Raw genomic sequence first — 14,937 nt, 5'->3', positions numbered from 1 at the left:
AGTACAATTGCACTAGAGAAGTCAAGAATCTTGAAATCTCAATCAAACCCTATAAGGATATACGAGACTTTCTAGTGGCACCCCTACAGGGAGTGGACATCATCTTAAGAATGCCATGGAGGCATCAATATAATCCTAAGATAGATTACGATTCACATCAGATGTGGATTGAGAAGGACAAACAAGAAATATGTCGAAACCTGAGATCAGTCCTTTACTCAACCACACACAAGCCAAAAGAGCAATTAGGAAACGTGAGAAGACATATCTGATTTTGCTGAATACGATAACGGCTACTCAGCCAAACACTAAGCCTACACACCAAAAGTTTCTTTCTCAATTTTCTAATTGTTTCTTAGAGGATTTACTCCCTGGACTACCATGTTCTCGACCTAAAGATCATAAGACAGAAATTTTTCCGGGTAATACTCCACCTTGCAAAGCTCCTTATAGAGTCAATCAGCTAGAACAAAAGGAAATTCAAAAGCAAGTGGAGGAACTGATAGAGAGAGGATTGATAAGACCCAACAGTTCTCCTTATGGAGCACTTGTCTTATTAGTCAAAAAGAAAAATAGAACCTATCGAATGTGCATAGACTATTGTTGTGCACTAAACAAAATCACAGTGAAGAACAAATATCCAATCCCTAGGATTGATGATCTTTTGGACAAATTGAAAGGGACCAAGGTCTTCAGTAAGATAGATCTCAAATCTGGCTATCATCAAGTTCATATGGTAGAAGAGGATATATACAAGACTACCTTTAGAACTCAAACAGGACATTATGAGTTCCTAGTTATGCCTTTTGGGCTAACTAATGCTCCAGCTACTTTTAGTAGAATGATGAACCGAATCTTTCTTAAACACCAAGATTGTGTGGTATTCTGGTGTTTAGCAAAGACATTGAGGAGCATAAGGAACATCTGAAGCTAGTTTTTTCACTCTTGAAAGAAAATCAATTGTACATAAATCCTGAACATATTCTTCGATGATATTCTGGTGTTTAGCAAAGACATTGAGGAGCATAAGGAACATCTGAAGCTAGTTTTTTCACTCTTGAAAGAAAATCAATTGTACATAAATCCTGAAAAGAGTAGTTTCTTTCAAGATCAGATAAAGTATTTGGGTCACATTGTATCCGCCGATGGGATTCGAGTAGATCCAAAGAAGATTGAGTGCATAGTCACATGGCCTAAACCCCGAGATATACATGAATTAAGATCATTCTTGGGATTGTGTAGCTTTTACAGAAAGTTTATCAAGAATTTTGCATACATTGCACACCCATTGACATACCTTCTTAGAAAAGCTAAACATTTCTTATGGACTTAGCATCAAGATAAATCTTTTACAACTTTGAAAGAAGCTCTCACACAAGCTCTTGTGTTGCAACTACCCGATTTCTCTATACCATTCTTTGTAGTTGTAACCGATGCTAGTGGATATGGAATTGGAGCCGTGCTTATGCAAGATGGACATCCAATAGCATATGAGAGCCAAAAATTAAAACTAGCGGAATGCAATTATAGCACATATGATAAAGAATTAACCGCTGTTGTGCATGCCTTACGAATGTGAAAACATTATTTGATGGGATCTGAGTTTCTTATCAAAACCGATTAGCAAAGTATCAAGCATCTGTTAACTCAGCCACTTATATCTGAGGCACATTAAATGGGCATCATTTATACAGAGTTTTCAGCCCATGATTCAGTATCAACCTGGAAAAGAGAATGTAGTTGTTAATGCTCTTAGCAGAAAGCCAAGTATTAATCACATCATTGTTGTAGAGACCCAGCCTTTTGAAAGTATGAAGAATTCTTATCAAGGATATCCAGACTTTTCTGATATATGGAACAAATTAGAGAATAATAATTGGAATCCTATGTTGGACTATTCATGCAATGATGGATACCTCTTTTATCAAAAGAAATTATGCATCACTCGACCCTTTAGACAAATTGTAATGGAGGAAATGCACCAACCACCATATATGGGACATAGGGGAATGACTGCCATTTTACAAGTGATAGCAAGAGAATTTCATTGACCTACTATAAGAAAAGATGTGGCTAAGTTTGTAGCCAAATGCATCACTTGCCAAAAGATCAAGAGTTACAAAGGAAAGACCCCAGGATTGCTGATGCCTTTGCCTATTCCTACACAACCTTGGGAACAAATATCCATGGATTTCATAACAGGTTTTCCTACTACAGCGAAACAAAATGATATGATATGGATGATAGTAGATCGCTTTAGTAAGCAAGCTTATTTCATCCCATGCAAGAAGACTTTAATAGCTCAGTAAGCTACACATTTATTCATCAAGCATATCTTTGTTCATCATGGCTTGCCAAAGATTATAGTGTCTGATCGAGATTCGATGTTTTGCAGTAATTTCTAGACTGCATTATTTCATAATCTAGGTACTAAGTTAGATTTCTCATCAGCTTTTCATCCAAAATCGAATGGACAAACTGAGGTTACAAATAGTACTATTCTGAATATGATAAGAGCTTATGTGGTAAGTCAACCAAAGACTTCGGATAAATACATTCATCTCTTACAGTTTGCTTATAATAATACTCCTCATTCTGCAACTAGAAGAGCACCCTTTGAGATTATCTATGGGAAGGTTTTACCTATTCCTATTACGCGATTGACCCATAGAGTCGAGGCAGCAGATGCATTTACCCATGACTATCAAAATATTCTCAAAGAGGTTCGAGAAGCCATTGCAATCGCTCAAGAGAAGTACACAAAACAAGTTAATAAGAAACGAAAACACATGCTTTTTAAAGAAGGCGTTTATGTACTTCTTTGGATTGAGAAAAGAAGATTAAAGAGTGTTCATTGCTAGTAATCAAGATGTGCCCACTTTTTTATGGACCATTCAAGGTGATTCAGAAAATCAATGATCTAGCTTATAGGCTTGAATTACCTAATAATTAGAAAATACATAATGCTTTCCATATGAGCCTCTTAAAGCCCTTCAAAGGACCTTTACCTATTCATCCTGTTAGAGCCAAAAGGTATTCTTTTCAACACAAAAATTCACCACTTAATCAATTGGAGAAGAAGAGCATAATCACACCACGAGAACGACATCAGACTGGGTACAATCTCCCCCCCCTAGATAAGTGGCTCACCCTCCCTCATCTAGAGTATTTATGATATTTCATAAAAGCACCAAGGAGCCAAAATTATCCCTCTCATCCAAAAATGAGGGATTTGCTTTACATAGCCATCTTAGAGCCCAAAATGCATTATGTCCACTATAAAATATATTGCTCAAACTTGCAATAATAAAGCAAATACAAAATTGGCCCATGGCCATACATAATGCGCTGTATCGGTACCCTCGCACTAACTCCAATCCTTGCTATGAGTTCCATCACATGTACTCAAGCCACCAATTACAGTAGTTATTAACAATCGATTGAACGAGTCACCGAATCAACCGATCCCGACATAACCGCACTCAAAGCACAATAATCAAGCACAACACCAATAACACTAGCGACATTAGTATGAACATGGACTCACCCACAATATCGACCATCTAGCATGGCAAAACATAAGCTAGTTAGGCATCCCCAACTAACCACATAAAGTATCCACTAGGACCCTTGCCGTGTCCAGTGCGCTCCTATGGGGAGTACTTTTCCATAGTCACACTTGACTAAAATAATAATGTCCAAAGCGAGATATATCAAAAAATATATAATTTCCGTCCCCCCCCCTTGGTGCCAACACAGCTACTGCAAGGTGTTAGGTGTGAGATTACAATCTTTATTTTCACTCTTCCTCACTCTCCCTATGTGTTCAAGCAACTTTGGCCCTGTAGCTACTTTGGCTATTCACCTTGAGTGCATCATATGGCCTCAGAAGGTGGATTACAACACTTTTGTAGAGAAAGAGGTGTGAAAACATATCATGGCTCTTATAGAAGCCCTTCTTCATCCTCAACTACAACTTCATTGGATTTGGAGTAGTTGGCTTGATTCTTTTTGTGATAGTATTGCTCTTCTACATGCCCAATCTTTCCACAAAATGTGCATTCCAACTTTGGTTTGTGCTTTTGACAACATTCATTTTTTGTGTGTCCAAGCTTCCAACAATCGTAACATCTTGGTGGAGTTGAGGACTTCCTTTTTGTCCCTTTGACATAGAGTGCTTGATCACGTAATGCATTAGGGAGTACTTGTCTTTTACTTTTGCTTCATGGTTAGACAGTGTTGCTACAATCTCATTGAGACTTTTATCAACATTTTTGAGTGTGGATACTAGAGTTCCATATGACTTTTTGTCAACATTGTTGAGAAGTACAATTGAAGCTTTAACTTCTTCAATATTTTTCTTCATGCTTGCTAGTTGTTGCTTTAATGCCTTGAATTTGTTGATTAAGCTTTCTCACTTCCATAGTTTTTATTGCGTTGCTCCCATGCTAGTCTTGCAACTTTGATACCTGCAATGTGATGTATAACTTCATCATCTAACCCTTGGGCTATTATGCCAAGTGCCTTGTGATTGTTTGTGGTGCTTGGTACGCTCTCACTTTCCTCACTCGGCTTGATTAAGTCCGCATAAACCCTTTCTCATCAATGTGTAAGTGGTCTTCATTTGCCATATCCATCTCCACTGAATTTTGCTACGATCACTTCTGTGTGCTCCATGAGGGGCCTTCCCAAGTACTACGTACGTGGTAGTGTCTACCTCATTTACAAAAATGAAGAATGGAAAGAGCTAAAAAAACTGAGGACTTTTGTCTTTTGAACCGCGATGAAAATTTTTAATGTATCACGAGTTATAGCATCTCAAAGTTTTAGTGATTTGGCACTATATGTTCAGGTTACTGTGTGACACGTGGCAATTGTAAGAACCTTAGCCAAACCTTACGGTTGAATCAACAACAGTAGCAAAGGGACGTTTTTATCCTTCACGGTGTATGGCTCAACAAACAGTCGATTCTGGTTCGCTGCATCCCGTTTATGATTCTCCAAAGTTCTCTGCTTTTGCTCCGAGCTCCACCTCAGCAACTCACGTCTCCTTTACAGGCTTCGTCTCCAAGCTTGGTCGGCTTGGCTCATGTTCCGCTTCTTTTCAGTAGCCACAGCTGTTGCTATTGAGCTTGCTCCCTTCTGCAACCGTTGGTTTCTCCTTCAAGAGACTATACTGAGTAGCAATCAAACCTTCTTGCCGGCTCAGTCTCTTAGACAACCATTTTACCGGACGAAATCGGCGTTGTGAGCATGCACTGCTACGGAACTACAGAGAGCATGTTCAATAGCAATCTTGTTCCAAACCCCCGTCGAAGTCACAGAAATCCATCATCGTTGTATAGCCTCCTCCATAGGAGGGCATTTTTCTCCATCTCCCCCCCCCCTCCCGATGAGTTTGGCCCTAATGAGTTAGAATGTGCTGCACGAACTTCATGATAGCACATGGCAACAGCCACAACAGTTAATACTTCATCAAGAGTTGCAGAAGGTTGTGGTGGGACAGTCAGTTGATCTTCTCCTCGTCCAGGAGCACATCTTTTCAGTGGCAAAGATTAGACACCGGCACGATCTCCTCCAAGGGAGAGCCCCTGAGATGCATTAGGCAGAAGTGCATGGGTTTGCATCTAAGTTTCCTAGGCACTCACCCCAGAGGTATTCAACTAGGGTGAGCTTATTCCCTGGCAGGTAGTGTGGTTATCTGTTTAGAGTTGCTAACTCCAGGATGTACACTCTTGCTTGCAGACATCACCCTTCTTTTTGGAGGCATACTGAGAGCCTCCTACATGTCAACTCTTGGATGTTTGGAGGTGACTAACAATCTAGAATTCAAGGAGGATAGGGGAGTGGAGTTGGACTTCTCAGTTCATCTTCACAATTCACAGTTGTGGCCCATGTAGGGTGGTAGAGTTTCCTAGACTTCTGACAACCTTCACTTCTCCTTCAAGTAGCGGTGGTAGCGGCATGATGGTTTGCTAGAGCGACTCGATAGGTTCTACATTGGGGATTGGGTGATTCAGAGTGGGGTGGTCGGACAGTGTGGAGGAGGTGCCCTTTTTGTACATGACAACATCTTCAACTAGAGGCGGTAACGTGGAGTCCCTTGAGAGAGCGCCATTGGGTGGAACAGCATGTTCCCTAGGAGGTTATCTCAAGAGAGAGAACCTCTCTTGAGATAACCTTCTTGGCAATGTGGAGTTCCTCGAGAAAGCACATTTGGGTGGAGCAACACGTTCCCCAAGAGGTTATCTCCCATTTTTTGTCACAAGCCATAGGCCACAAAAGATCTCATACTTCTTCTAGATGTTTGCACATGGAGGGTTTCCCATTGACCCTTGGCTGAAGTAAATGTGAATAAATGGTATGCCTCTATTGCACATTCAAAGATTTGGAGATGTTCTTGCATTGTCTTTGGGAATGCCTTGTAGCGCAAAGGACTCGGATGGGTGCCCTCCGAATTGTCACCAAGATGTAGAGGCTAAATCACAATTTCAGTTTGGGGGATTGCTTGGCTAACGGAGCAGGGTCATGCCTTCTCCATTGATCTAGCTCTCTAGGATCCAAGGCTAGCAAATTTGCAAGATACGGGCATATGATGTGACACATCCTTTTTGCCCATGCCCCTTGCCTTCATTAGAGGGTAGTGTTTGGGAGACGGTGTCCAGCATCATTGTGTGGAATAGTGCGAGGTATTCACTAGATGTCTAGTCCCCCTCCTTGGTTGTTATTAGCCCTTGTTCCAAAGTTTCTCTAGGCAATGAGTTGCATTCTTTGGAAATGTGCTGAATTTACCTGAAAATAGGTTGATGTTCTTTTGATAGCTGGTTTTGACTTCCAATTTGTGGGCTCCCCTATTTGAACTTGAATTAATTTCTATCCTTTCTTAGCATTAGGACATGCAACAAGCAAATGAAATATGCCCTCCTTATGCCTTGGACATCTCTTGCACACACCATCTCCCTTGCCAATGGAATCACCTTTATAGTTTTTTGACACGACTTTATGGAGTATGAGCTAGAGAAGGGCTGACATTTTCTTAGCTAAGGTTTTGACCCATAGATTGGAAAACTTCTTCTTTCAGCTTTGTTTATTGTCTACTGTTTTCCATCCACTGTTCCAAACTCTATAGACCTCCTCAATGTTAGTTGTTGGGACTTTTAAAAAGTAAAAGGCATGTTTGAAGTCTCTTTGTTTCCCATTATCAACACCCCTCAGATTACTAATTTGTATGGTGGTTTTTCAAGCGTTAATAGAAAGCTATTTTCTCCGAAAAAAAGAAAAAGAATCCTATAGACACTATTGTCTACTTTGACATCCCAAATCTAGAAAACATACATGCAGCTATATGGTTGCAAATGCAAAAAATGTGTGATTCTATATTATCCTCATATATTGATTTCATATTCTAATTTTACCTTCCCTACAATTCTAGATAGTTTTTCCCAAAACAACAATTGATAGACCTTACCTCTTTAAAGCAGGATGTGGCTTTTTGCAATGTAGATTTCCCCACATCTCACACGACTCAATTGGTAGATCTTTTTAATGATCTTTCTTGAAATGCCAAGAATAATTGTTTTTAAGATGTAATAATATACATATAGATATAGATGAGACAACAAATCAAGGACATTCTTAGGCAACAAACTTTGCAGTCAAATTCATAGTAGAGAAAGAATATGACAATGATGTGGCCTTATTTGATATGTGCCAAATTTTGCACCATCATCCACATTGTATTCTATCCTATCCATCGTACCCGATCCTTGCCGCATACATATGGCAACCTCTTCATTCAGCCTTCATTTATGGCAACCTCACTTTCGCCTGATGATTTTCCTCTTAGTGTTGAAAAATGCATCAAAAATGCCATTTTAGTACAACATTTTTAAGGGATTGGTACAAGTTTCTACTAATCAAGTTAGAACTATTGCATACCAAGTTCCAATCAAATGTTTTGGATGTACGAATAATTACAAAATAGCATTGTCCACATAGAGATCATCCAGCTATACTGAATTCATTTTTGTCAAGATTGTGGAGTTTACATGCTTGCATGGACTATCCTCTATGGATTGAGGTGAAACAATCAAATTAGGGAGGTATAGTGTGGCAACACCACACTTAATTTGAATTCTAGTAGGTGTGATTACAAGGGCATAGATGGAGAAGAAGGTCCCATAACCTCTTGTAGCTACAAAGACAAAACTAGAAACTTAAACTGTCATATCCATAGTAATTTTTCATAAATTTCTAGTCGATGTGAGTACCCTAAAGCAGAAACAATGAAACCAAGGTTCCAAACCTTGAACAACTAGGTTAAGCAAGAACAAGTCTATCATGAACATAAGAGCAAGAAAAAAGAAGACAGGAGAACTTTTACAAAGAAGTTTGGATACCACCATAGAACTATTAGTCAATCCAAAGTTTATAATGTAAATATTCCACTAGATGGGAAAGTTTAATTAGCTATCGTGGCATATACCAATAGGAACATTGCTTAGAAATTGTCCAATACTCTAGGAAAACTTTAAATCATGGATGGAAACTAGAACATTAAATGTGCTTAATGAAGAGGATGACATATCAATCAAATTTGGTGATAATGACATGCATATTCTTAGATAGATAGATAAATAGATAGAGAGAGAGAGAGAGAGAGAGAGAGAGAGAGAGAGAGAGAGAGAGAGAGAGAGAGGAGCATAAAAGATGACTAGCTATACGCTATGTGTATTGCAAATAAAATTAGAATATATACATGATCATACCTTAAAGTTAGTGTAGGGTTTTTCCCATGAACCCTATATCAACAGTGTAATTTACACCACTCTCAAATTGCACTAGGTGCATAAACATGATTTTTTGGGATTTTTCAATGCATATGATAGCAACTTAAAGAATGAAAAAGAAAAACTTCAAAAACCTAGAATAGTATATGTATAAGTGAGCATATTGGTTATGCATTGAAAGTTTGTACAATGAGTAATCCTAAAAAATAGACAACAAAAGATGGAACTATGCCAAAAGGAAAGAAATCCTCTTGCATCAAAAGACTTGTTGATTAATCAATGATTGTGTTTTGTAGATGGCTCAGCCAAAGCTAAACATGGCACAAGTCAATGTGAATGATGAAAATGGACTACGGGTGTAGCTCTCTTATCTAATTGGCTCTCTATAAAGCCTTGTATTAGTATGATAGGGTGTTAGTGTGGCAATAGTAAGGCCTTCACTATGAAGCTCCTTCTATTATGCTAGAGAGACTTGAACTATTTTGCATGAAGAACAAAAGATATCTCCATAGTGGCATCTATTAATAGTTTGCTAGTGGTCTACTCTCCATTTTCCTAGTTCAAAACATCTTAGACAATGTTTTGCAAGTAATAATGTGAATGGAAGAGGAAAAAATAGGTCTGATGCTTACTAAGATGGGAAGTCATTAATTTGAGTTATTATTTTCAACCATCAAAGAAACCACGATACTGTCCCAATGAAGGCAAATAACAATTGCTCGTTTGGTTGTAAAACCTCTTATGTGTGGATAAATAGAGACCTAAGTTGAAGGTGATAGCCAAAAGGTGAGCTAGAGTTGTGTCAATGGAAAGAATCCTCTCTCCAACTTCCATCATCTTCTAGCACTCAACCTTTTCTCAATGAGTTTCCTCAGTTGTCTATGTGACAAAGATATTGTAGATGACAGTTGTCCTGCAATCCATGTGCTCTACTTTGGCTTAGTGCAAGTCACAATTTGGAACCTTTGCTCGATCTCCTTCCTAAGCATGGTGGAAGGATTTGGCAGCCTTTAACATCAAGGGAGCTGACTACTTTGAGTTTGGCAAATCAGTTAAAGGACTTAATGAAAATAGATAGTTGGGAAGGTGGTGACTCATGAACCTGCAAGCAACAACTAATTGCAAAAAAAACATTGATTGTAGCGCAAAACGAACATCGTAATTCTCTTAAGAAAATAATTACTATAGTTCTCTTAAAGGCAAGAGAGACCACTCAACTTTTAAAAAAAATTCTCTCCCTCAAAAAGCAAAGAGAAACCTTAGAAAACCACTCAACTTAAAAAATTTTCATCTCCCTCACCATGTCTCCAAACAAGGAGCTTTACTAAAGTGACATGAACTACATATGATGTTAATAAAAGTAAGAAGGATTATCTCGTTGCTACTTTTGAGAAGAAATCTGTCACATAGATTCTTTATCTTCGTAATCTTTTGAGCACTCCATCTACAACAAATAGACAGTCTATTTGTTTTGGCAATTGATATATCTATTAGGGAATGTTTTGGGGGAGGCCTTTCTGAGGAGACAATTTTCCTAAAAGTGGTGAGCAGTCGGTAGCCATGAGCCACTTTCTGGTCACTTTTTGACCCAAAAAGGCCGATCATGATGCATTCCCCACGTGGAGGTGTTTGGGGAGAGGAGTCTGATTGTTGGAATTTGATTGCCAAAAATAAGGGGGCCGTGGGTTATAGAACCAAATTGTAGAAATTGGGAGGCCACGTCCCTATCTGAATGTGCAATCCTCACATGGCAAAGATTTAATCTCTGCCAACCTAGGCTATTTACAACAACGTTAGCGGTTGCTTCACTTGCTTGATTGCTCTTGGGTGCTATCTTATATGTGATGCATTTGACTTGAGTTTCTTACTCTTTGTTGATGGATGTTTCTTGATGCTCCTTGGTTGATACTTCTTGTCAATGACATGCTACTGCGCTGTGAGGCTCTTAATGTGATACAATTGGTTCTTTCATGCTACCAGTTTCTAACAACTAATAGTTGCTTGTGTATGCTATTTGAAACTACTAGTCTAGAAGGTTGCAGTAGTGTGGCAGCACTATATCATAGCTTTGCACATGAGAGAGGATGACTAGAAGGAAGATCTATCATGGAGAAACAAAGTAACAACTATGGATCTAGCCTTGTGGCCTAATACCATGTTACAAATTCAAAGACAAGATAATGGGGAATGTGGAATGAGAGATGAAGCAGATACCATGTTACAAATCAAAGATAAGATAATGGGAAATATGGAATGAGAGATGAAAGCATGGGAGAAGATAATGGACTACTTTCTCAAGGAGGGACAAGATGGCACAAAGCAACAATTGATCACTAAGAGGATACAACTCACAAAGATGTCTCACACACTCATATACAAGACTTGAAATAGACAAGGGAAATGAATCCACTTGTCTTGTACCAAGAACACCACCTTCAAGTGTCCCACATGCAAGGACGTGACTTCAATTTGTTGCCACGTAGTATCTACATGTGTCATAGGCCTAGCACACAACCTTAGACACCCCACTCCACGTAGGTACACATAGCCCAATTGATATTGGATGCTATGATCGTTTACTTCTCAACAAGGTATTAGAATGCCAAGATTTCTAAAGCAAAATAGAGAGGAAAAGAATGTCTACAAGATGGTGTCAACACATAAAGAGATTTCTCAAAGGAGGGATTGTTCCCCTTAACAAGGGCTTGATTCTCACAAAGGAGGATGGAGCTCACACCATGTTATATATATATTATGTTAAAGAAGATGGAGAGAGAGGAGTGACAAGAAAGAGTGAGAGAGGAGTGCACAAGAGATGGCTAATGGTACACTGCATTGAAACAAAAGAAAATGAGAATATATGCATTTTTACACTTAGGGATTAATGTTTTCTAGGGATTAGGGTTAATGTTTTCCCTCTGTAGTCCTTTGTAGATGGTGCTATTTAGTCCATTAAATAAATTTAGCATTTTTTTACTTTTTAGGATCCATATTGTGTAGATCTTAGTATATTGCTTCTTGCTTTCCAACATATCGGTTGCATTGATCATGAATTATGTTGCTTCATAGAGTTTTACCTTTGAGGATTCTATACAATGCACCATCATTTCTAGATTTTTTTTTTTTGTGCAAAACATTTCTAGACTTTGTTTTAGCAAGCTTGAAACAAATTTTGAATATCTAAAGACTTTGTGTTCTTTGTTTTGATATGTTGCAATATGCTGCTTTTTCTTTGTTTGGGAAATTCAAAATCCTTGCTTTGCCACTATTGTATTAAGATAAAGTCTTTAAGATTTTTTTAAAACAAAGAGAGTTCATATGGCCTCATGATTGTAGCAACACCGAATAAAATTCTGTTAATAAAGATAGTTCATATAAATGCTTTTTCACCCTCATGGTTGCAACTAGACTAAAATAAAATCTTTGACATGCTTATTTATTTTTGACACCTAGGGAAGAGATTCCTGGAGCTGACTAATTCCTGTCAAGTGTTGACATGTGCTTTTAGCCTTAGCAACATCCTCCATAAGAGTGTGCATGGAATTCTTGCCATATTCATGGATTACAAGTCCATATATTATCAACATCTATTAGAAACTAATTTTGAAACTTTGTTAAGAAGGAACCCAAACATCTTTTATTCAAATACTGTGTATTACCTTAAGGAGCCTATAAGTTGATTTGGGTGGCCAATTATATGTGATCTTGGATTGGCTTTGTTAGTTGAGATGGTTTTGGCTTTAAATGGTACCTTTTTTTAGATTTTATAGGAGGCGTACTCCAGATCATTTGGCCTTCATCTTCTATATTTTCATATCCTAGGTTATCCTCCAATGTTCTTTTTTATAATATTTCCTCACAGGAACTTTTGATGTCAACAATCACATCTTTGCGAGACTTCTAAACTAGATTAATATTCAATGGGATTTTGTAAGGAGGGGGTTCCTATGAATGAGGTCTCACTCCTTTGAATATGAGATTCTTCAAATGTGGAGTACTTTTGGGCCCCCAATTGCTATCGTCATTTTGGAAATCATGACTGCAGATAAACTAGATATGAAGAGAACATCATTGTTACTATCATGTGTGACTGCATTGATCTCCTCAAGTTGAAACCTTTATTGCCGAGTCTCGATTCTAGAGTTAGCTATATGTGCATGCAGTCTTTTGCCGCTACGATCTTGCTGAGCATGATGATAACACACAATGCAAGTCTATGGTGTATGAAGGCCGTCCCGCATTAATTACACATTCATTCAGCTCTTGAAGTTTAATGTTAATTTCAGTCAAACCATGAAAATTCTCCATCAGATAATCCATCCAGCATCGGAATGATAACTAGGCTCTTTAAAGTATATGTCACTTATTATAGGTCACTTTTTATAGGTCACTTATTATAGGCCACAGTGTCAACAAGTCCCTTTCTAAAAACTATATATGTAGCTCCTTTTCATAAGAGCTCCTACTGACCATTGGAACACCTTTGAAAGAACAGTATTGCTTTAACTATGATCTTTCAAAGGTGTTCCAATGGTCAATAGAAAAGCTGGCTACACATATAGTTTTTAGAAGGGTCTATTAACCCTCACTGTGTCAGTTTCTACGTTTTTCTACCCAGGTGTTGGAACTCAAGTTTGGAGCAATCGTTTGCAGATATGTCAGTTTCGGTGGACTCAAGAGGTCCTAAAACTTCTATGTTGCTCATCATTCGCACTCTGGTAGAGTTTACAAACAGCTCTGTTTCCAAAAACGTTTTTCAGTCCGTGTGTTGGACCCAGTGATTGAGACCACGGTTTTCAAAACCGTCTGTCCCATTGCATTCCGGATGCCCAAAAACCCCTAACTATCAGTTCTTGCACGATTCGGTGGAGTATTTTCAGAGTTATAGATCTCTGTGTATTCGATTTCGTCTCTCTGTTATGCATTTTTTATTCTAAGGTTTTGAAACCTTAGATTTATGCCACATGGCAGTGGATAAGTGTTGACTCCCATTTCTCACTCATCGGTTGGGATTTTGGAGTTCCGACAGAAGAGAGATATTTGCAGATTTTCTTGCTGAGTCCGATTATGCAATGGCGCCCATGTTTTGAGGCATCTCAGGTTCTATTTTCACTAGCGGTCATTACCGTGAGACTATGATTTCTTGAGCATACCTTATGCAGATCACTCTGGTTGCAGTTTGAGCAATGTGCGCTCATTCGTGGTGTGCATTGGGTTGCAGTGAATGATTTATAAGCCATTTGGATGCATTGCGATCCTTATTGGATGCGTTGATAGGCCCAAATTACCTCGTGGGATGCTATTTTTATGGACGCTTTGCACATGGATGCTATTTTATACTAAGGGATAGCTTTGACACATTACAGGTGATGCACTGATAGTGCTATGCTCTCTTGGATGAGATATTATTGATGCATATGCCAGTGGACGATGTTTATGCTTAAGTCATTTAGCACTTATTAGCATTTTGGATTGCCATTGCAGTTGGCATTTTCTTTTAGGCCAGATTTGCTCATATGGATGCATAGTATATGCACATGAGTCAGATGCATCTTTTGATGCTTTGAGCTTTGAGTTTTGATGATATTTCACTCTATTATGGCATACACATTCGGGCGCACCTGATATTTGGTGTGATTCTCTTATAGGCACTAGCATTTGAAATTTTGCTTTATTTGCATCATGGCATCCTCTTCCATGTCTGAAAAGGAGTTTTACAACATTAAAAAGTTTGATGGTACAAACTTTTCTTTGTGGAAAGAACAAATAAGGGATGTGCTTATTCAAAAGAAACAGATTAAACCCTTGGCAAGGATTGAAGCTAAGCCTACAAATATGTCTGAGGATGATTAGAATGAGTTGGATGCATTAACAAAATCTACTATTAGACTTCATCTTACAGAGTCAGTTTATTTCACAGTAGTAAATGAGCAGACTACAGAAGATTTGTGGAAGAAACTGTGTGCCACTTACCTTCTATAAAAACTATATGTGTAGCTTCTTTTCATAATTATTCTTGCTGATCATTATAACACCTTTAAAAAAGCATCGTTATTTTTACTAGCATTGCAATTTTTATTTTATTTTTTGCAAGCTTCTTAGAAATACACTCCACTCATCACATTGGTATGCTTGTTGAGACTTTACC

Source organism: Dipteris shenzhenensis, chromosome 4 (assembly GCF_047967505.1).
Source record: "Dipteris shenzhenensis isolate YYH24624 ecotype China chromosome 4, Dip_SZ_1.0, whole genome shotgun sequence".
Taxonomy (NCBI): domain Eukaryota; kingdom Viridiplantae; phylum Streptophyta; class Polypodiopsida; order Gleicheniales; family Dipteridaceae; genus Dipteris; species Dipteris shenzhenensis.
Note: the sequence above shows the minus strand (reverse complement) of the source record.